At 43.1% G+C, this 23,343-nt stretch overlaps 1 protein-coding gene and 1 long non-coding RNA gene across 4 annotated transcripts in view; one reads left to right on the top strand and one right to left on the bottom strand.

Moving 5' to 3' along the window:
• CDC42SE2 (CDC42 small effector 2) overlaps positions 1 to 4,327 on the bottom strand; it is a 93,141-nt gene extending 88,814 nt beyond the window's left edge. For all 3 annotated transcript variants that reach the window (XM_052775642.1, XM_052775640.1, XM_052775641.1), the window contains exons 1-2: positions 4,170 to 4,327; positions 3,222 to 3,279 (exon numbers count right to left, since the gene is read on the bottom strand). The gene's annotated coding sequence lies outside the window, so the exon portion shown is untranslated. The remainder of the gene's footprint in view (positions 1 to 3,221; positions 3,280 to 4,169) is intronic.
• A 2,155-nt stretch (positions 4,328 to 6,482) lies between these two features.
• Positions 6,483 to 9,701, top strand: LOC128137814 (uncharacterized). Its single transcript, XR_008233857.1, has 3 exons — positions 6,483 to 7,039; positions 8,255 to 9,394; positions 9,521 to 9,701. It is a non-coding gene; the product is annotated as an uncharacterized LOC128137814 (long non-coding RNA).
• Positions 9,702 to 23,343: the final 13,642 nt, after the last annotated feature.

Here is a 23,343-nt window from a genome sequence, read left to right as displayed (position 1 = left end):
TTTAAGTGACTGTGAATACTCAAAAGCCTTCAGATTTACTGACATTTTTTAAACAAAAAGGAATCCAACCCACCCATCTCAGTATTCGCATCCTTCAGGGAAGCATTCCTCCTCCCCCTCACCCCTTTATTTTCCTCCCAGGCTTGGCTACAGGAGGGAACACCATGTCACTGCTTTTCTAATACATCTCCATTTAGTCTATTAAAAAATTTGTTCTGGAAAAAAAAAATAATCATTTAGTTGTGCAATCATCATCATGTACGCTTAGCTTCAGTACTTTTAATGCAACAGTATTACAGCAAGACAGCTATGATATTAAAAAAACTCCCTCATGTTAACCCTGCCTAAGTATACTGTAAGAACTGATAAAATTGCATTAGAAAACAGGCATATATGTACCAGCTACATTTGTGGAGTAAACAGGAGCCAATTCCCTACAATCATTCAGCATATATAAGAAAGCATTTCTCTGATTTTTAAGGTATCAAAACAGTGACTAACACTTTCACAACATCGCCAGTTCTTTTAAAACTCAGTCACTTGCTTTACAGGCCAATATTAAGATTAGGATGCACAAGAAGACTAATATTAAACAGATATGGTAGTTACTAGCAAACACATTTTAATGAGTACAACACAGTAAGGTACAACAAGGCTCTATGAAGGGCCACACAAGTCTTCACCCTTTTTCTCTATCTGAGTGCACAGAGGTATACAGCGAGAAACAGATACCCAGAGGTAAGGTGGCGACCAAAGATAACTGTGTCATTCAGATGCATGTTTATGTAAGGCGACAATCTTTGATATTAGCTAGAACCATATCTAGTAAAAACATGTGTTGCAGTAATGAATTTGATGATAAATTGCTGTTCCGTTCCTGGACTCAGGTTATCACATGTAATCAATAGCTGCAACTAAGTTGTTGAAAGCTAGTTGAATAGTCAATGTATTACTTCAAAGTAAGTGAAAGTTAGTCATATTTTAATTCTATACAAGTACTTAGTGACACTGACCAGAACCCAGTGGGTTTCTGCACATAGAGCTAACACAAATCATGACAGAGTTTGCAAAACAGACTGGCAAGAGACCTTCTTTAGCACTATGGTATGCTAAGCTTACATATAATTTGTCACTCCACAACAAGCTAAGTTCACCAAAAATGAGACAAACAAAAAAAAAACACCTGCAAGAGAGGTACGTCCAGGAAGTACTGTAACTTTTTTTTTTTTTTGTTACAGTATTGAGTAATTTAATTCCACGTTATGCTTCATGCCTGAAGGCTGGTCTATAAATCACATTAAGCAAAGCAAATGTCTCAACACTATTCTTAATAGCTAGAAAAAACTTCTTGAACTCCAAGTAACTGCCACCTCAGTCATATACCACAGAATGAAATATGTTTTCCTTGTAATTCATATGTCAATAGCGTAAAGAAAAAGTGTTTTTCTTATAGTGTATTTTAATCCTAGCAAGAAATCCTAACTGAAGAGAAACCCCTTCACACCCCACCTTTGAGGGTCAAAAGGTCTGGCACAAATATCTAAAGGGTTTGTGCAAGTTTGCTCCAAAAGGCTGGCTCAAGCTACCAGGTGTTACACAGACTCCTCCCCAGTGGACGATGAATTATAGCAGCAACTGCTGATTAACATCATTTCACCGCCACAAACCATTACTCCTTCCAGAAACGTAAGAGAGTGTCAATTGCACTTCTTGTTAGGGAAAAATATGAAATGAGATGTTTAACACTTCTTGATTTCTGTAATGCCTCCATGGGACATGACCTGATTTCTCGACACTGCTTTAGGGTTAATGTTTTATCACTGCAATGAAAGCTGTGATATCTAGGTTAAAAAAAGTCACAATAAAATATTTAGAAAGCCATTTGGAATGCACGCTCAACTTCTCTTCTCCCCTTCCTGTTTCTAAATGAACTCAACTTATTTTTTGGACAGCAGAAACTATGATGGGATGATCAAAACATTTCTAAGTGTCTTTTCCCTATCATGACAAGCCACCATGTCCACAAGGCTTCCCACAGACCACCACACTGCAAGTCACCACAGAACTTCTGACACCCTCGTAAGGTCAGAACCACTAGCAAGCTTCAAAACAATTTGTCTGGTTATATGACAGTGTAAGTAAATTGTCAATTACTTTTCAGCAAAACAGCCCTTAAATTGAAGATAACATATGACACAGCTGTAACACTTCTGGACAACAGTTTCAGAGTTCTTCATTCCTCTGGTGTACAAATGCATTATAATGTTTTATAGACTGTACACTGTAATTTCCTATCTATACAACTTTGGTCTAGATATACAGAAAATTCACTAGGAAGCTTCATGAACATAGAATAACTGATTCTCTGCTATGGAAAGGATACCAGCCTTTACTCAGAGCAGAAAGCATGTAGAAAGTATTACCCCTCAGCAAAATCATTTTAGATATCTGGACAGCTATATCCAGATTCTAGTTCCTCACTCAAGCTAATGGAGGAAATTAAATTTAAGAGAGCAGATGCAACTACTGACACACAATTAAATTTATGTACATACTAAAATTTATACAGTGAATTATCTCATTGCTTACTTGAGCTGCTACTTAGTTCATTAGTGGTTGCAATAATTTGCCTGATCACTCTCTACAATTACATCTACAATAGTCCCTTTCACCCTTCAAAAAAATAATTACTATACAAATTTAGTATTTTATTACATCTTTCAAAATTGCATCTATATTTCAACAACATAAAAAACAACTTTGAGAAACATATCTGTATCTTCACTGAGCTATTATTAATCAGATTACCTACGGAAATTGACTAAACAATCCTTACGAGCGAGAAAAAAGCACCACCGAACCTCAGTTACTTCAGTTAAATATAAGGAAACATACTAGTATTACACTTACAGGTGTTCCCTATACATTGATTTAAGCTTAAAAGGTGACTGTCAGCCCTTGAGAATTAAGTAAGAACCACCACCAAAAAAAACCCTAAAAAAAGAGCTTGAGGCAACCCCTCCCCCCAGGCTTTACGGATTTTCTTTACTTTTCTATTTTTTAACCAATTATCGCAGTCCAGGAGGCATATACGTGCAATGGGCGTGGGAAAAGTCTGCTCAGGATTTCATTTAAACTACTTTTGAAGTTTTTGGGACACAAACGTGAAATAAGTACTCCATTCATCCATCCAACTTCAAAAACAAAATCAGAAGACTTACAGTTTAATGCATATCCAACATCAGAGTTACAAGTCGCAGGACCTTATGCTCCCCTGCCCTATGAAAGTAAGATTTATAGTTTTGGTAAGAGCACAAGGTTACATACATTGAATAACCGCCTGAAAACCAAACGCTCAACCCAGAAGACAAGCGCCACATTTCAAACCACCGTGTTACGTACGACTCTCCCTCTCTGGATGCACAACAAAGTCATAGCTGTTGTATCCCAGCGCCCACAACCACCCCCCGCCCCGGTCGGCCTTCCGCCCCTCACGCCGCTGCCCGGGGCTCCCCACGGCGGTCAGGGACACGGGTGGCGGCGGCCCGGGGGGGGGAGGGCGGCTCCGCGGCATCCCCGGCACGCCACCACGCCCTGTGCCCGGCACAGGCCGAGCCCAGGCCCCGTTGCCCGGCCGCTCCCGCCGCTCACCCACCTGCTCATGGCAGCACCTGCTCTCCGCTTGGCCAAGGAGGGGGGGGGGGAGACCAAAACAAAAAAAAAAGACCCAAACCCTGTTCACCTTTTCTTATCGCCCACCAGAAAAAAAAAAAAAAAAAAAAATCTGTTGCTTGCTCCTTTCTGTCCGAGTGTCAGGCGGGATTACCGCTGAGCATCACTGCCGCGCCCGCGGCACTGGCCAGCCCCGCTGCCCGCTCCCTGCTGCCCGCTCCCGCGGCGGCGGGGCCGGAGGCTCCCCCCCACAACGCCCCGCCCGGCCCAGCCCCGGCCCCCGGGCTCCTCGCTCGCCACTGCCCGGCCGCGGCGTCGGCGGTGCGGGAAACACCGGCGGTCTCAGGCGGCGGCGGCGGCAGATGGGCAGCCCCCACCCCGCCGGCAGCGGCAGCAGCCCGAGCCCCGGCGCACCCGCCCCCGCCCCGGGAAAGAGAGCGGCCGCGGCGCAGCCCGGCCCGCCGGTAGGTACCTGCCCCCTCACCCCCGCCACTCACCGCTGCCCACGGCGGCGCCCGCTCCTTTGTCTGCCCGCCGCGCCCCGGCACCTCCGTCCCCCGCTGCCGGGCGCCCCGCGCCCCCTCCCCGCCGCGCTGGGGGCGGAGGAGGACGCAGACGAGATCCGCGGAGGAGGCCGCTACCGCCCGGCGGTCACATGCAGCGGGCGGGCGCGGCGCGGCGCAACCCCCCCCCCCCCGCCCCGTCCCGCGCTCCCGGGAGCCCGGCCGGCAGGGTCCGAGGCGAGGTAGGGGGTGAAGATGGCGACCTCGGCGGCGCGGGGAGGGAATCCCCAGGCCGGCCCGCTCCGCGTTGCCGGCTGGGCTGGGCGCGCCGGGAGGGGAGGGACAAAGGAGGCCGGGCGGCGGCGAGGACGGCTGCCGCTGCTCGTCAGCCCTATCGATGTACCGCCTGCGCCGCCGCCGCCGCGCTTTCAAACCGCCGTCAGGGGCCGGCGCCGCAGCGCCCCCTGCCCGCCCCGCTCCGACCGCCCGGGCCGGGGAGCGGGGCGACCGTGGAGCCACAGCGGGCCTTATTGCGCAACCCCAGTGGGACATGGGGGCCGGGCTGGCGCCGGTGTGGTCCCCGGGATGGGCTCTCCCTGTCCGGAGGGGGGCGAAGCCAGCGCCTCCAGAGTCCTCCGAAGCCGGCGGGGTCATCTCACCCCTCCTCAGGTGCATTTTCTGCCTTCCCTCCGTGAGGAGATGGCACGCCCCGGGGCAGGTAACGCAAATGGCTGACCGTTCGGTAGCCGGCTGCCCAAAATTCGGTGCTGTCATTGCAGAGGCCTTGAAGAGGTGTGGGAAGCGGGTCACGAAAGCTGGTGCGGTTGGGGTCGGACCTCCAGGAAAAGAGACGGGGCTCTGGCTTCAGATCCCTGGCTGTCAACGGCAGCAAGCCCCTCTGCGCGTTGGTAAACTTCCCCATCCTAGGTCCCCCTCCCGGCAGTCACTTCAGTCCGTGACAGCAACCTGAACCTGACCTTGCAGAGAGGTGGTGGCTCGTCACTCCCATAAGTGATTTACTGATTCAAAATAGCTGTGGCACCACTGCTGCTCTTGAAGGGAGCTCTTTCCATTCCACTGGGCGTATATTGTCTTTTAAAAAGAAAAAAGGGGGGGGGGGGAACTAAAGGTGGCAAGCACGACTCAAATATGAAACATGGCGAACGTGCAAGTTCAGGCATTCCTGGCTGGGTGGCAAAGTACGGCCGGCAGCTCTACCCAGTGACACCTTGGTGCTGTCGAGCTGCAGTTCTCCACGTAGGGAGAGGCTGCCATCCTCAGCCATCTCACCTGTGCGCTGCTTGTCCTGGTTTCGCACATCACCTGTGGTTCAGCAGAGTGGGTTAAAATGGAAAATGCGGCAGTGCTAACGAGTTGCCAGTAAGCTGAATTTGGACGGTATCACAGGGAAGGAGACTGGAGGGACCAATTGTAGAGTGGAAAATTTCCTGGTCTATCCCTAAATCCGCAAACTGTTATAAAACAGTCTGAAAAGGGTATCAAGCATGTAAAAAAAAAAATTTCAAACCCTTTTGATCTCTTAGTCTGTATGACTCCCTGACATGTACACTTATTAACAATATAGATTTCTTGTCTTTAGTAAGACAACGTGGTTGATTTTTGTTATTTTTCCAGACTCTTGTTTTTACGATTTTGGACATTTTTCTAGGAGGTCTTTATTTGTGCCCACTGAGGTACCAGATGTGGTTATGTCTAATTTGCCTTCAGAAGGACACCGTGTGAGGCATGCCCAGCCACTGGTCTCCCCTTGCACGGACAGGGGCACTGGAAACCAGTCCCAGCCCAGCGCCCTGCCCGTGGTGTTTCAGCTGCATGTGTTTAGATGATGAACACCCTTATCTGATGCCTGCAAAGAACAACTGCGATGGTTGCTTCCATTCTGCATAAGCTTCTCACTACTGTTAAGGGACTTTACTTCACCAGAACCCTGTGATGTAGAGAAAGTATTATTCTCCCCACTTTCCAGATGAGAAATTGCAGCTTAAAGAGGCAGTATTGCTTGCCTCAGGTCATACATATAGTGTGTGGTAAAACCGGAAATTTAATCCAAAGTTTGGGTAGAGATCTAACCACAAGTTCCTTTTCTTTCTCAAGCTCTGTTTCTCAGGACTCCGCTCCTGAAAAATTCTTGGGCGAAGGAGCAAAGCAATATTGAAGAAGTCACGCTAACAGAAATTCTGTTGAGCTTGTGCAAAAAAAAAGTGTTGTTAAATGCAAATGTTGCAAGTAGGCATATTTAGACAGAGAACTTCTGCAGAAACATTATCCTGGTTTGGTAAGTGTACAAACCAAGAAGGGGAACACCATGCAACATGTCGCGTCAGTGTTGTGCATTTAAGACATGTGATGTAAGTAAGAACTTCCAGCTTTTATTGGACAAATTTCATGCAGGAGCAGGTGAATCACAGGAGCGTCACAGGAATCTTAGGCCAAAGCTGCTAACACATTAACAATTCCCATGAAGGACTGTCCACATTAGGAGTACCACTGTATTCTAAAGCGTTGTGGCATTTTCATCAGACCCTGTGCTAACACACGGTTTGAACTGTTCCACACAGAAATTCATCTCAAGGAACAACGATGTGTCAAGTGCATGCATCCACAATCATCTGTGTTAGATGGTTCCGGTACATCTTCAGAGTTTCGGGCATCTCCCCTGCCACATGTCTCAATGGACACTAGACTGCCCAAAGGCACGTTGCGTAGCCCAGTAGCATGAACCTGTAAGAAGCCAGCCCCTTCAGGTCCAGCAGCAGAGTCAGGAGATTCATCTGCATTATGAAAGCGCATGCCAAATACATGTCAGAAGACAGTCATGTGGCAGGCTGCTTGTGGCAGCAATGGTATGTATTCAGCTGCCATAGTTACTAACAAAGTACTAATTGTGTTGTGTGTGAGAACAAACTGTGTACAGAGCCAGCCATGCTTGCAAATAAACTTCAACTAAGCCTTCAATAGTTTGAACTGAGTTGGACAAATGTGCTCTGACCAACAGATTGTACTCTGCTTTATTATGGTTAGTTCCTCAAAAGCACAGTCGAGCTGTCTTTACCTCTTTCCAAGTATCTCTCTTGTGTCCTTCTGACTAAATACTGACCATTCTCCTGATTTGTTTCCCCAGTGACAGCCTTGCCCATATTACTGACTACTTTTACTAATTACTTCTTCCATATCCAAAGTTAGGCAAGAACGTTACCTTTCAAAAACTTTTTCCTCTCCCGCTGTCCTCAGGGCTTCATGCCAAAGCATGAAAAAATGGTCAGGCAGAAATAACTCAATATTTATATGAACCTTTGGTGATAAATTGTATTCTTCCCACCCTGTGGGCCAGGGTGCTTGCTAGTTGGCATATCAAACACAACAAATAGAAATCCATCATTGCTGCCTTTGATGGTGTCTGTGAAAAAAAGAGATTGCTTTTTAAAAGGGAAAAATTACTTTATAATTCTAAATATAACAATGTGTTGTTCTCCTTTTTTAAATGAACAATAAAATGAACATGTTAGCTGTGATTAAATAGCAGTGTGTGGGTATAACACTCATAAACACCATGGAATTCCTCTATTTCTAGTGTAGCCATATGCAGGTCAGTGAAGGTGTGGACCGGCAATTACAAGCGGTTAAGGTAGCTATTCACTGAGCTGCGTTAGCTGACCATAACTGTATTCCTTACCTGTGTCAACTGTGTGCCTTCATCCCGGCAGCCTAGACAAATGTGGTTTGTTTTGCAGTTGCCACAGGCAAGGAACCAGGAGTATGGTCCGTTAATGTGGCTCAGCTAACAGGAGGCAACGTCTTACGCTTTGCTCAGTCGTTTGCAAGGAAGGAAGGGTCTGTTCGTGGCCAAGGCTGAAGGTGAGTCCAGTCATAACCACCAGCTTTAAAAGGAGGTCAGCCCAGTGAGTGGGGGTGATGGAGGTGGAGAAGAAAGGCTAGCTTCTTACTTGTATTCTCTGCTAAAAGAGGAAGCCACTGGGGATATTCACTTTCCAGTGTTTCCTCTAAATGGTTCTTCTCTGTGAATGAGTCTGGGTAAGGGAGAAACTTGCTTTTTCCAGAACAGGCAGAAGTTTCACCTGGAAGTCCCAGCAAACTCTCTGAATCTGCATGTGTTTTGGATACAAGCCCCTCTACATGGCCTGGTAACTGCCCATGTGGAAGCTGATGCACCATACCCGCTCCCTTATGGCTTTATAGGTAGCATATGTCTTTTTCTGAATTAGATCCAGAGACCTGAAACACAAGCTGAGGGGCTCTTTCACCAAGTAGCATGAGGCAGATTTACTACTCACCAAGAAAGGGTGGGGAGAATGGAAAAGAATGTGTGTCCTCTTGACTCAGTCACTTCTCACTCAACATGTAAAGACCTGAACTTGGCAAAGTAGCTCAGAGTTTTTCTGCATAATAAAAAGAAGATCCTTGAATAAAAGAAGCTCACCAAAAGAAAATCCAGAGGGATTTTCTCAGATAATAGTACTAATAATAGTCAGAAATAATAATTTTCTGACAGAAGTGCAACCCCACAAACAATGGCGGTTTTTTACACTTGCAGGAACCAGGGCTGGTAGTTAGGTTTCTAATATATTTTCTGTCACTTCCCTTAATTTTGATTCTGTGCATGTACATGGCTTTGGAAAGTCGTAATTATTTAACATGCATCTCTGTTTCCTCTCTCACCCTCTGTCTGTCTGGTCTGTTTAGGTTGCATATTTCTGTTATGTTTGTGCTCTGTTTGCACATTGCCCGGTATTAAGAAACTCCCTATTTGTTTGGCTTCTCTACTTGCTATTGTGATACAAATAATAAATAATTCTACACTTCTAAACTTCATTATTATTTCAGAAACTCTAGGGATTAACTTCATTTTCCTGTTTATGAAAATATAGTTGTATTGGTTTTGTCAGAGATCAGGGGCATTTCATTAGGAACTGTAAAAAGCAGGCTTTGTGTTTTACAGGCTTTGCAACATGCTACTATGAAACTGGGTAGAATGGTCTGGGATGGGAGGAAACTCCCTGGAATCCTCTGTGACATCTGATGTTTCTCATCATTGCTGTTAATAGTCCTAGGTGCCTTGCTAATGGCACGGAGAGTTTTACAGATTTATCTCATTTGTACTGCTGGCTAGGTTTAAGCATTTTCCTAGGAAGCTTTTATTCATCTGGGGAAAAGTCCTCTGAAGTCAACAGGAGCTGTGTGTAAGTGACTTATTAGGTCTCTGAACCATTTACGATCATCCTTCCTAGCATCCAGCCAGCATTTTGAAGGCTGACATTGCTCCCTTGTTTTTGTTCTGTAAGTTAATTATCTTCTTTTTCTTTCAGATTTTTTAATTGCCACTTCCATTAAAGATGTATACTCGCTGTTTTTTGAATGCAACCATATCAGCCCTGTTCTGAACTGCAAACTAGGTGGACTCACAGTCTCACTCCTATAAACCTGCCTGTCCCTGCAGCAGAACCATGTCAATTTAACCAAGGAACAGTGACAAGATGGCAACTCTTCATCTGGTAACAATATAAATCCCCATTGCTTTTTCCTACTTTAAGCTGTTCAAACCCATTTGCCTCGTGCCCCGCCCCCCGCCCCCAAAAAAGGACCATAAACAGGAAACCACCTTTCCTAATACTTTAAGAATAATTCTATTTCTGACTTTAAAAAAATACAACAGGGTGCTGTATCCAGTATCAGGGTATTTTATGCTTCTAAGGTGAATTCTGTCCTCTTCATGAAACATTTTCTTGATTCCTAAACACAGGGAAGTACCCCAACCTGATGCTGACCTTAGAACTTGAATGACTTAGTGGAAGATGCTCCACTGTCTTCAGTGAGACCAGTTTTTTACCTTGTGTGCTCAGCTTCCTAACACAGTGCTTTGTGTGCCTGGGTCTTTTTTCTTTATACCAGGAGCTTTCATATTCAGTTCCACCTTATAAATTTCAGTGTATCTTTTCCACTGTTTTGGTTTTGGGTTTTTTTTTTCCCTACTCTGTACAGTGTTTATTGTAGCTAGTTTAATTTCATTATTTACTTTTAAGCAGTGAACAGAATCTTACTCAGCTGATGGATAGGTAGTACTAAAAGCCTGCTTGCAGCAGTATTTGGCTGTGCCATCAGCCACTCCATTAAGATGCCTTCCTTGTTTATGTAACTGGCAGTAAATTGCATCAACTCATATATTGTTGGTATTTTTGATCTCTTGCCAACCTGCTAGATTAATTTCGAATTGCTTTTAGTCCTAGGCCACCAAAGATTGATGACATGTTTTGAACAGGACATTCGTATTCATGAGAAAAAAACAACCACCCTCAGCATCTGAACAGTGACTGTATGCCCTAAAGCACATGCTTTTTGAACTTGCAACTGGGATTTCAGACAGTATTATCATTAAGTACTGGTATTTATTTTGTGTCCATAGTACTGGTCAAAAGAGGTGGGGCTCACAACAGAACTAGATGATGTGCTGAGGAAAACGTGCTGAGATGTTTCCTAGAGCAGGAATCCCACTAACTCCTAGCAGAGTTGGGAGAATTTCAGAAAACCCTCAGGTCAAGCCAAAGGCAGGATATATGTAAGTTGCCTTAAAAATTAAACTCAGATGCTATCCTTGCCACAGAAAATGTGTGTGTGAGGGTACACAGGGTTTTTTTATCACTATGCCATCAGCCTCACTGATTCATTCTTGGGGAAGGTGCAGTTTTGCACGTCCAGCTGTACTGCCAGACAGAGTTTGCCACAACAGGGCACAGGTGTCTGCACATGGCTGGGCCCAAGCACCTGCCTTTTTATTCCTGAATTGAACAAGCCCATTGATGTAGCAAATAACATTGATAATGGGGTACGAGTCACATGAATGTTGCCCATAGTATTAGGTAGGAGAATGTTTTCCTGAAGTGTGAACGGATGATAACATCCATTCTGAATGCTAGTCTCAGATTTGCAAAGGGAGGTAAAATCTCGATCTGTGCCAAAACTGCAAAAGAAGAGGACAAAAGTATGCATCTAGTTTGGAATATGGCTAAGATGCACCAATAGTAAGAGAATAGTATGAAGTTCCATGAATGCTGGAACCCATAAATTCTAGTTTCTTAGGGTTTCTATCCTGTGATTGATTGCCTGGTGTCTCATAAAAAGTCAAATGACTGAAGTTTTTCTTGCAGTGGAGACATTCACAAAGTCTCTACTGTGTGATTTCTTCACAGTCTAATGAAGGAAAATAACATTCTGTAGTTTCTCCTAGGCAGGGTTTCTCTTCTCTCTTGGACTACCTCTTTTAATGAAACTTGTAGGGACTTACAAAGCTGGGACTTTACCTTTTATGACAAACACACAGACACACACAGCACGCACAACTTAACTAAGGTAAAAACCCCCTTTACTTATGCAGACAAAAGAAGAGAAACTCAAGCACAAAACTGAAAAAATCAGCAAATAGAATAGCAGGAAAATAGCTTTAGAGAAATCTCAGATTTTCACATTTATGTGTTTGGGAGAATTGGCCTTGAAAATGGGACTATCCAATTACCCAATTGACATGATGAAAATCATAGCTGCCATAGGCAGCCAGAATACATTTTTTCCAGCTTTATGCCTTTAGCAATATATGGTGGCAGTAAGTTCTGCCAGCTAATCACACTGTAAATCCAAATATTCTCTGAAACTCTATTTCCTCTCTATCTTGAGTGACTGCCTTTTCTCCCCTGTGGCACAAAATTGAGAAAGCAGCATTTAATCAACCATTTTCTTTCCCTTTACTAGTCCTTATTTAATCTTAATTCACTTCCTTTCCTCACGAAACTATGCGAAATGTGGGAAGCTTTCCTCAGAGGTGACTGTTGAGCTCTCTGTAGCAGCATTGCTATAAAACATATCAGAGCATTGGGATATCTAACCTGAACTAACTACAATCCTGCTGTATCCAAAGACAAAAAGAAATAGACATATGTTTCTACAATAAGGGGATTTAATGCCTTGGAAGTCATGCTGCAAAAAAATAAATAGTTCACCTGTATGAATTAATTGGTAAGTTGCAAACTAAAAGATTATCAAGTATGGCTTTCTGAGAAGTGTCAAAAGAAGTGGATTCCAGATGTATGAGCCCTCAGTGGAAGTAGCATGCTGCCATGCCTTCAGGGTTTTGCCTGGCAGGCAGCAGCAGGAGCAGTGCAGTAGGTTGGTGCTGGTGTAACGAGGGTGAGATGGCCAAAGCTTCCTTCCCACTTCAGTGGCATTTGTATCAGGCCTCCCTCCAGTGAGACAAGACCTTAGATGGTCTTTATTATGATAACCAACACTTTGAATGGCACTGAAAGTAGTTTTAACTAAGGCTTATACGTTGTATCTCACCTATTCCTGGAACCTCCTTTTTTGTGGGACAGCCACAGTAGCACAGCAGGAAGTCATTGCAGTGCAGAGAAACATCTTCCCTTGCAATCATTCAGAGAAATCTCGGGCCATTCAGAATTCTCCACTGGTACCCAAGTCTTACCTCCATCATGTTATGGAACAGTTTAAAGAAAATATTTGAGGTGAAAGTAATAAAACGACCGTGCTAATTCATACAAGTAAGTTTCTGTGAAAAATTGCAGGAATGCACACCTGATTTTCCCCTGTAAATAGAGGCATTCAGCTGCTGCTAATTAGCATACCCATGTCCTGCAATTTTAGTAAAGTTTGGTGGATTCTGAGTAATTGCAAAGAAAAAGCAGGCACTGCATGATAAAACTGGGTCAACAAACTTAAAAACAATCTAGGCTTTAAATGGTTATTAAGTGTAATTCAAGTTCCAAATTAGGAGCCAGATCTTGGAGGCGCTCCAGATGTTGAACTCCCATTGAAATTTACAGCAACTTCAGCAACATCTCTTATTAAAAAGCAATAGAACTTTTATTGTACCTAAGTAGATTTCAGCTATTCATTCCAGAACAGTTCATTCTGTAAACAAAGCACACTGGTGTAGATACTATGCATAAGCAAAACAAGTATGCTACCAGACCAGGTTCGGGAGTTTGATAGGTTACCCCTTGCTAAATAATATAACTGGTAGTTTTCTAACATCCCCAAAATAGTCCAAGCAAAATGTTGATGAATTGTTTTTCCACTTTGAAAATCCCTGACAAAGAGACTGATCACAGTGTGCATAAATTAAGAAGGAAAAAAAAGTTATAGTGAAAATGTCGCGGATAGGGAACAACTATATAAAATGTCCCACCCACTTATATATTTAGGAAAACATTCCAAGGATTTATATGCTGAATACCTCACTGAAACTGTAAAGGGTCTTTTCCTCAAACAACCCACAGCTGAGCTGTACATGGCAATGATACATAAATAGGACCGTGCCCTGGAGGATATAAGGATGTATAATTTTGAAAAGGCACTATGTACTTCGGTGCTTTGTGTCCACCACGTGGTTGCTTCCCTTTTGGTTTCTGTATTTTTAGCCCCGTTGGTCCAAATACACGTTTGGAAGCAGGTTAACCACCTCTTGTTTCACTGAGACCATATGTAGCCTACCTGCGTGACAAAACCAGAACCAGCTGGGACGTCCTGGTTAACACACTGCATTGCCCTATCCAGGGAGTGAGGAATTCAAAACACGGAGTAACACCAGTGTATCACACAGGCCGTTGTTACAGGCTTCATTTCCGTAGCTTTATTGGGTAGAAGAGGGTCGGTAGGACACAAAAAGCAAGTGACTTGCTTCAGTGTATGGAGGACTGGGAACAACATTCTGCTTCACGACTCCCCCCAGATGTTTAGTTTTGTCACCATCTAGTTATATATAGCGGTTCTATTTTGAGGCCCAGTCCCTAAGGCACTTCAAGCGCTGATAGCCAAATCTGGGCTTAAACCAAAATCTTGCTGGAAAATAGCTAGAACAATTTACCCATGCAATGTGGGATCACATTTAAAAAACATTTAAATCCACTCAAGCACTAAGCTTTTGTTTAAAGGTATTTTTTAACCTACTCGTTGCCAGTGCTAGGCCACCTTCAGTAATGTTAAGAACAAGTGGGAACAACAGCAAAGACATGCTGCTGGCAACCAGTGCTGCTCAGACCTGTTCCACATTGCTGTCAGAGCTTTCCCTGTTATGCTGCACCAGCAGATTCCCACCACTCAGGAATGGTTGGAAATTTTTGACAAAAACTTTTAGTAGCCTCTAGCAAACATTTACAGATTGGTATTGTAAGATACTTTACCTATAAGATACTTGTAGTGGCAAACTGGGTTTAATGTGTAGGCATATGTCAGCTAGGGTTTAAATAAAAAAAATGTACTAACTCATTTGGGTCATAAGACAGATTTGGAGTGGTCTTCCAGGTTTTTTCCCCAACCCATTCTAGATTTGGAAAAAAAATGAGAGATTTCCTGGGAAGTGAAACTCTCTACCTATCTCCCATGCCACTTCCTCAAGAATGCAGAGGTACTTATGATCACATAATCTGAGAAAAAAAGAAAAAAATAATAATGCAAGGATGTACCCTAGAGGACTATTTTTATTCTCAGTGAAATCAATTTCTAAATTCCCACTGACTTCAATGGAAGCTGGATTAAGTTTAGTTCGTTTTAGAGGAACTTTAGTAGGAGAATAGATGTCTGCCTTGGGCAAAAAGAGAATGAGGGACTTTCAAAGTATCAAATTAGAGACATGGGGCTCATGTTCCATTTATTTTGCCCAGACAATCTAGTGTGGGAACAGAACAATTAAATATGCTCTGGCCTTCCTTTACAGATTTTCTCCTACTGCTTCTCTCAAATGATACTTAAAAAGAACACACATGCACACCCCCCCCCCAACCCTCCTCTTAAAGCTATAAAATCCCCCCCGTCCCTACCCCAAACGCCCTCTGTATCAAACAGTTCTTTCACACATGCAAATTTATAACCCAGGAACAGGCCAGATTCTGTTTCAGAAAGTGCCTCAGCTTTGCTGAGAATTTCGTGTTTACCTGCCATCATCAATTACATGCATTGCACCACATATTATTAATTGGGTCCTGATTGTCTTTCCAGTGCTTCAGTCTAGGAATGCACGCTTATGCCAGGATAGAGTTGGGATACACCCAGTGATATGGGAACACCCTGTACCTGCCTCTTTTTCCTGGTTGTACATTGCTTGTTATACAAAGCTAACTAGGATTAGCAGCCCGTAGGTGCTGTGCTTCTGCAGGTCCTATGTTCAGCACGTTGGTGGACCAGAACATGGGACATGCCACAAAGCACACTTACCCCACAGTGAAGACACAGCCTATTTGTTCTATACTAGTTTTAGAAAATCTCACAGCTGTCAAATTTCGGTTCAAATTTTATAACTACTGATATGTATGTTCCTGAATAAGATACCAGTTTCTCTGGCTTTTCTTCCATTTGGAGTTCACACATATATGACTGCTGCATATGCAATTTTTACAAGCACAACAAACGGAATCTACAGAAGCAGGAAATGGCTACGTATTCATTCATTTCCCAAGGTGCTCAACTGCTTTGAAAACAGGGAGCAGGAGCAGGCTGAAAATTTAATGGAAGCTCAGGATATTAAATATAATTACTGTTAGTTTTGTTGTTGTTTACTGTTTGCCTTGGGCAGGCATCCAAAAGCCCCACAATGTCATATTTAAAACCAAAACAAGAAAGTTCTCACATATGTAGAATACATCCTGCCTTGAGGATCATGAAGGAGGAGGTGGGGATTGTTAAAAGACAGCTGGGTGGCCATGGTACCACTCTGACAGTTCCAGGCTATCCACTGAAAGACAAATCTTTCTCCCCAAGTTTTTATCAAAATGGTCTATTTCAACCCAATTTGACACTGAAAAAAAATGCCTTTGCTGGTGCTTACTTCATGCAGAACTATAATCTAGGGGAAAAAAAAAAATTTGGCCACAGGCATATTTTCTAGCAGTTTCTTTTTTCCAATTGTCTCTTTTGCTTATAATAGTTTTTCCTTTAAAGTACTGAGGATTCATGAATTTCCAATTAGTTCACACCTATGTTTGTCTTCCAAAATCTCCAAAATATGTGTAGTGTAGACATTGGGTCTTCAGCACTGAGTGCTTTGCTCTACTGCACTGCTGCTGCTGCACTGTGCTAATTGCTCATGTAGAAACTGAACAATTTCAGATTTAGAGTAAGCACATCACACAGCAGACTGTAGCAACCCACGGACAAAACTTGGCTGGAGTGCGTTAGGCTTTCTGTCTCTTCTGAGCGGCCCTGACATGCTGTGTACCCTGTTATACTGCCTAAGTGTGGATTTACATACGTAACTTTGTCATCAGCCTTTGAAAGTGACTTCTAATCTGGCTCAGAACTCAGGACCTCTGGCTTCCCAACTTACTATACTCAGGACATCTTACAATCCCACCTGCACATAGGATGTTTATTTATTTTCTATATTTTACTCGTTTGAAAAAGATAACAGCTGGATCCTCATTTGGCAATACAGAAAAGGAAACTGCATTCATATATATTTGTTTATTATATACATTAAGGTTCAGATAAACCTATAGTGACACAGAGACCTCAAAATGTAGAAGTGCCCTAAAAATTAGACCCTCTGAATTCACTGATGTACGAGAAAAGATGTAAATTGAACAGCTGGGGATAGAACGTTTCACTTCTGTGTTGTTAAAGAATTAGACTGTTGGACCCTGGCCATTCAAGGACTATTTGATTGCTGTACTTGTATTCTCTACACAGAATTAATAAATAATGACATCAAATACACGTGCATGCATGCATGGTTGACAAAGAGGGAGAACCAGTTCCATGAGGCTCCAACAACTGTAAACTCCTGTGAGGGCATAAAAAATTGAGAAGTGCCTTGCAAACTGAGTCACTGGTGCATACTAGCAAGAGCAGATTTGCAAATAACAGTGTATAAATATAAACTAATCATAAAAATAACTTTTGAAAACTGCCTATAACAGAGCAAGTGGTTCATTAAAAACATCCCCATTGTTTTTCTTTATTCCCTTTTGCATCAGTGGTTCTGCTGTAATTCTTTTTGTATTCTTGCGTCATTGCCAGTGGTGCTATCTGGAGAGAAACAACTGAAGCAACTTTAGAGGCTGCTGTCTTTATATGGTCACAAGATGCTAATACTGCAAGGCTGCTAATTCTGCAAGCTGACTTTCTCTCATTTCATGCTTCTATTACCCCAGATAAAATAACTGTTGCAGAAAATGCTGTGCATAGCTCTATAATTTCTCCTCAGGCTGGCAGCAAGGGGCTGCAGAAAGCTGTGTTCTTAGCTGCTGCTTCTCGTACACATCTTTCCCAGTTGTCTCTTTGCTCTGCTGTCAACAGTGATGTGGGTTTGCAATCACAGTGATAGACCTCTTGCAGTAATGCAGAAGTGAAAGGAAGAGAGCTACTGACAGGGATGAGGTACCCATGGAAGAAGGGGACCAACCCTTCTTCAGTGTCCTCTTCCAGCAAGGGAATAATATCCTTGGCTTGTGCTTTTGACTGGGCTAGACTGAATGGACATCTGTTCTTTGACGATGCAAAGGGTCCCTTTTCAACCACAAAAAGGGAATAAAAACCACATTCCCCAACTTGCCTGAAACACATGTTGTGGTGGACAGAGAAAATGCACTCCAAGCATTCCCCTGTGATTCAGGCCTGCAAATAAACTCAGGAAGATGGTATAGCACATTGCTTATGTTTGGATCTTAGGAGACTTCTGTAGGCTTTAGCTTGCCTTTTTGATTTTTCCCTGAAAATATCATTGCAATGACTCTGATGATACATTATTAAGGCCTTAGCCCTTCACACACCCGTGTCAAACTTCACACAGACAAGTTGTCTCATTAATTTAGCATGTTTGAAAATGCAAAGCTACTCATATCTGACACTGTCTGTCACAGTGCTCTACCTTGTGCTGCTTGCCCTCACTGAGCGCCTGTTCTGAAGGGAGTGCGGGTAGCCCAGCAGTTAAACCCTGCCTACACGACACAGCAGTCAGCCTCCAGAGCGGCAATTTCACCAAACACATGACCTGTGGGTATCTCTAGAATGGCAATCTGGCTCGCAAGTAAAAAAAGACAGATTCTTATTCTTTATCCCCTTGTATGGGAACAGCTCAATTGCCTTCAGTGAGACTGTTCACCACGTTGCATGTAGATTGAAGTCCTACTGTGCATGGAGCAGAAAATATGAAATGCTGATACTGCTGTAAGTTGTTTCACTTCTCTGTCTGATAGAGGAATTCAGATGTAGTGTTTAGGTTTTTATTGTTGTTAAAAGCTTCAGTGTGAGAAGAAAGTTAAGTGTGGAGAGAAGTAGCATTCGTTCCGTTCAGAGTTAAACTGGTGAACATGAGAGGAGGCTCAGGACGTTGCATATGTTTTAAGTCTTAAAATGTCCTGTTACTAGCCAGAAACTTTTATTATGCAAAGAAATACTTTTTCTGCCTCATGGAATCTGATGTAGTTTATTGAAAATCTAAGTTTAACTAAGCTATTTTTATTTTTAGGAAGTCATAGTTTATATCGTATAAAACATGAATGCATGCCCTGGGGAAACTAAGCCCATATCTGGAAATGCAGCAGAGGATCCCTTGTGGCAATTGCCAGTTTAACAAAGTCTGTTTGCAGAAGTCAGAACTAATAGTGTTCATGCTCCCAACATACTCAACATTGTACTCCTCTCAGCAGTAAACATCCTCCTCTATTTTATTAGTGATTTTAGCCTTATTCTCATAATTGACCATTTCTTAAAGTTCTCCTTTCCTGTGATGGAATTAAGTATCTCTATTATACAAAAAAACAGATGTGAATAATGAGATGCCTTCCAAAGAAATTGTCACTTAGATCAAGGTCATGAGACTTAGTCCTCTTGAACTACGCTCTCAGCGTTGCCACCTACTTCCTCTAAGACCTTTGATAAATCACTTAACCTCTCTGCATCCATTTCTCCACCTGTAAAATGAGAATGGAAATACTTTCCAAGCTCACTGATTAACATTTTACAAAATACCTTTGCCATTCGTGTGGACAGAATGTCTCGCAAGAGCCAGGTGTTACTGCCCAGGCCTTGATGAACTCAGCACAGTACGAGGGATGGACACAGCCCTGGTCTGACCTGGGTGATTATGAAGCTGGCTGGCCATGACTGCTTTGTGTGTTGATACTAGTGGAGGCCTACAGTCACTTTATTGCAGAACTTGCTTCATACGTTTGTAGATCTGGACTTTATTTAAAAGATAATTTTGTTAGCAGATGTCCTATACTAACCTGGCAGAGAATACCTTAAAACCCCAAAGTAAAAATATAAGCAGTTTGTTGTTTTTTTTTTCCAGGGATTTGATCTATTAAAATTGTCTTAGGCTCATTTTTTGGTGCATCTTGAAAATGAACATAATTTTTAAGATATATGCAATTTGACTCTTGATCTGTAGGTTTTCTGGAGTTGAGAAACATATGGAGGGTTTGGGCAAAGTTTAGGATTAAAAGTGGAGACTGATGCTGGGAAGAGGTACTTGTCACTCTGACAATCTCCCCTGTTCCTCTGGCTTCCTTGACTCACTCTTCTCTTTCCTTTCCTTTCCTTTCCCTTTCCCTCCCCAGCCTCTTTCCTAAGAGCTATCTAACTGATATTTCAGTTCCCATGCTTCTGCTAAAGCAGACTGCCAGTCTTCCTGACACTAGCAGAGAATGGGTTTCAGTTGTTTATGTGCTGTACTATACCACTGTGCTGCAACACTACGGGGTAACAGCTGGCTGAATAAAGGATACCTTTAAATTTCACCAATTTTTAAAATAAAAAACCAATGTTGATTTACATCATGGCTGTTTTATGAAAAGGGGTCAGGAAAGGCAGATAGTTCCTTACAGGTCCAGTGAAAGACAGAAAGCCACCTACCTGAAAAGAAAAGAGTAACCTTGGTACTTGTTTTTTGCTATTTCTCACTTATGTAGTCCTGTGCTGAGAACTTACTAATGATGGCCTTTATGAGCCCCAGTCCTTAGCACATAGCTCATCTCAAGCGCTGAAGAGAAAGCTTAGAGTACAAACTCAATTCCACTACTAAATTAGACATAAAAAATATAGGGGATACAACATTCAGCAGTGCAATGGCTTTGTCCTTCTGTGGAGATGCTTCTAGTCTTTTCTCAAGTGTCAACACCTGGAACATTTCCATCCTACAATGTAGGTCTTATTTAGGTACCTGACAGTAGGGAAGGGACTTAAGTAAGGAAAAGAAAAAGAATCACATGTCAGTCACCAGAATCATATATTTCATTTTTACCATCTATTTAAATTTTATTTTATTGGTATTTATTACCACCAACTTCTATATATGGAGGCTGCTGTTAGTTCCTTTAATGGACTTACTTCACTCTTCTGCCCACATACTTCCTTTGCATCAGGAGTGCCTCCCTGGCAATATTGATTATGAATCAGTTTACTTCCGACAACTATTCTGAGTACAGCTTTTAGAAGGCCATGAAATCCCTTCTTTTCCAAGGTGCTTCAGGCACAAAGAAAAACTATTAATATAAAACTTAATGTTTTCTACAAGCTGTGACGGTCTGACAAATTCAATGTCTCAAACATTCATTTAAGAACTTTGGTGGAGAAAACGGCCTCTGTAAAAATGCTGGAGTTTTGTGAACAGGATAATGTGGCCGGAGGAGAGGGCCCCCCGGAGGGTGGGACCACGCTTCTCCAAAGCCGCAATTCCTTATCTTAAGTGACCAGGAGAAGGAGCACAGCATATGTGCCTGGAGGAGGAGGCCCCACGGAGGATGGGACTGTGCTTCTATCTTAAGTGGTCATGCCAGCAGAAAAAGAGAGGCAACTCTGCAATGAACCCCCCCCCCAAAGCTCTCCGACCGATTCCAGAGAACCCTGGGAATGGGACTGCGCATGTTGAGACCATCGACTAACACACTATAAAAGAAGGGAGAACGAGTCCTCAGCACACGCCCTCCGGAACTGGATCTCTACGCTGGCTGGACCAACACTGGACCCAGGACTAGTGAAACCCTTTCCTTCTCTCTTTCTTTCTTTCTTTTTCTCTTTCTCTCTCTCCCTCTTTTCCTTCTCTCTTTTCCACAGTCCCTGTACCTCATCCTTTTAAACATAAATCGTTGACCAAGTCTGAGACTAGGAGTGGATCTAGCCACGCCTGGGCTCCTCTTTGAGAAGGAGTCCAGAAAGCAAGGGGGTCCGCTCTGAACCTCGTGACTCAACGGGAGGGCTCTCCTTCTGATACATTTCTTGTTTCTTCTTCCATTTCTTTTTCTACACCTCCCCTCTTTTCTCCAACAGCGGCTTAATGACATGTTGCAAGGTTCATATTGATAAGTTCACGTGTACTTGGGCAAGGTTAGCTAGGTTGAATAAATGTTGATTGTTGTTTGAACTCCCCTGGTGTCGTTTCACCTTAATTCTGACAAAGGAAATCCACGAACCTGAGTCACTCCAACTTTGGGACGTGACACAAGCTCAGCTATAGTGAGCAAAGAGAAACTGCTTCATACTGTAACCAAGGCAGACACAGAGTTATTTTTGTCCGATGGTGTTCACTTCACCACAGGGTAAGCAAAGAAATCTTTATGTGATAGATGTCCATAATAACTCTCGGGGACCAGGCAGGCAGAGGTCACAGAGCAAAGCGCCAGCCCCACAAAAATAGGTCCTAAGATAATTTTAAATGGAGGTGTAGACTGTGAGGGCTGCTGGGATGGAGGTAGATCTAATGTTTGTTTATTTTCCTTTATTTGTTTTCCCTCGATAACGAGGATTTAATTCTGGCTGTAGCTGTACCAGTTTAGCTAAAATTTCCATAAAGACTACTAGTACCTTCAGAGGACTTGAAGCCAGCTTGCAAATGTCCCCAGCTGTAGCTGAAAGAAAAAAAGAAGGATTCAACTAGTAAGAGTCACATCCAATTCACTTAGGAAACACAGAGGCATTAATTGTACCTGTGACTTCTTAAGACTTTTGCATCCCAAAGGAGAGATTCCTCTAAGAGAGGTCAGGAGCTGCTTTTGCCAGGAGCTCTGTTATCCCCCAAGAGACAGGAGCAGTGCTGATCTGAACCAAGGTGGGGTCCTAAGTGAGGGTATGGTTTCAGCATCACCCTGAGCCAATCTTGGGCTATGTTGCTGTTAAAAGAAGCAGTCCTGCTCCTCCTGTGACATCCAGCTGCTCAAGCTTGCCATGCATTTGCAGTGGTTGTGGTGATCCCCTAGCCATGAGACTTGTCAGCCCTCTGATCTTACCGATCAATATTTCTTTCTTGAAGGCATAGTTTTCAACTAGATCAACAAGCTGATCTTGCTTGCCAAACAATTCCTAGTTTCGGTATGAAAGAGGTAGCAAGAATGTGTACCTGGGAGCAAGGCATAATCACCCTTTTCAGTGGCAACTCCATCTCAAAGCGGCTTAACCCAACAACAATATTATGCTGAAAAAGTGTTGAACACATGCCGTGCTCTGCCAGAGCCACCTGGTTTTGTCTTCAGTGTTCCCTTGTGTAACTTCCATTAGCATTATGTTTGTTGAAACATATTTTTGTCAAACACAGCCTGATAGTGTCAGCGTCTGGTTAAGCCAACTTCGAACACAACAATTACACTTACATGAGAAACCTGCGTGTAGCGGCAGGAAGCCTTTGGGTCTGTCCTTACGTCCCAGCAAGAGCACTAGCCCTATACAGCTGAGGTAAGGCGCTAGCTTGTGCTGTGGAGCAAGAAGCCCATGGAGACACAGTTCAGACCCTGAGTTGTGCTCCACACTCACAAGTGCAGCTACGCAGCATCACAGCTTCATGGCTATTATTTTTTGATCAGCTCCTCTAAGTCTCAACTGATGGCTCAAAACATTCATGAATTACCTATATGTGAATATGCAAGCACACACTGAGCATGTACCAGCATTTTATTAATAATATAAACGTAACTTTCAGAGCTTCTTCTATGAAAAACTAAACACAAACATGCTGTGTTTTTTCTGTATGTCTATGTTATAGAAGTGTACAACATCAAACAGCATGCTCAACAACTGTTAAAGTGATTTATAAACTTCCAGCATGGAATTTTTCATATAATCATTGCTATCCTCTTGTGGGCACCAGCAAATTCTCCCCAACTTTATTTTGGATAGTGCATATCTGCCAAATGGTTAT

Source organism: Harpia harpyja, chromosome Z (genome assembly GCF_026419915.1).
Source record: "Harpia harpyja isolate bHarHar1 chromosome Z, bHarHar1 primary haplotype, whole genome shotgun sequence".
NCBI classification, from domain to species: Eukaryota; Metazoa; Chordata; class Aves; order Accipitriformes; family Accipitridae; genus Harpia; species Harpia harpyja.
The sequence above is the reverse complement of the archived record's forward strand: the minus strand, read 5'-3'. Positions and strand labels throughout refer to the sequence as shown.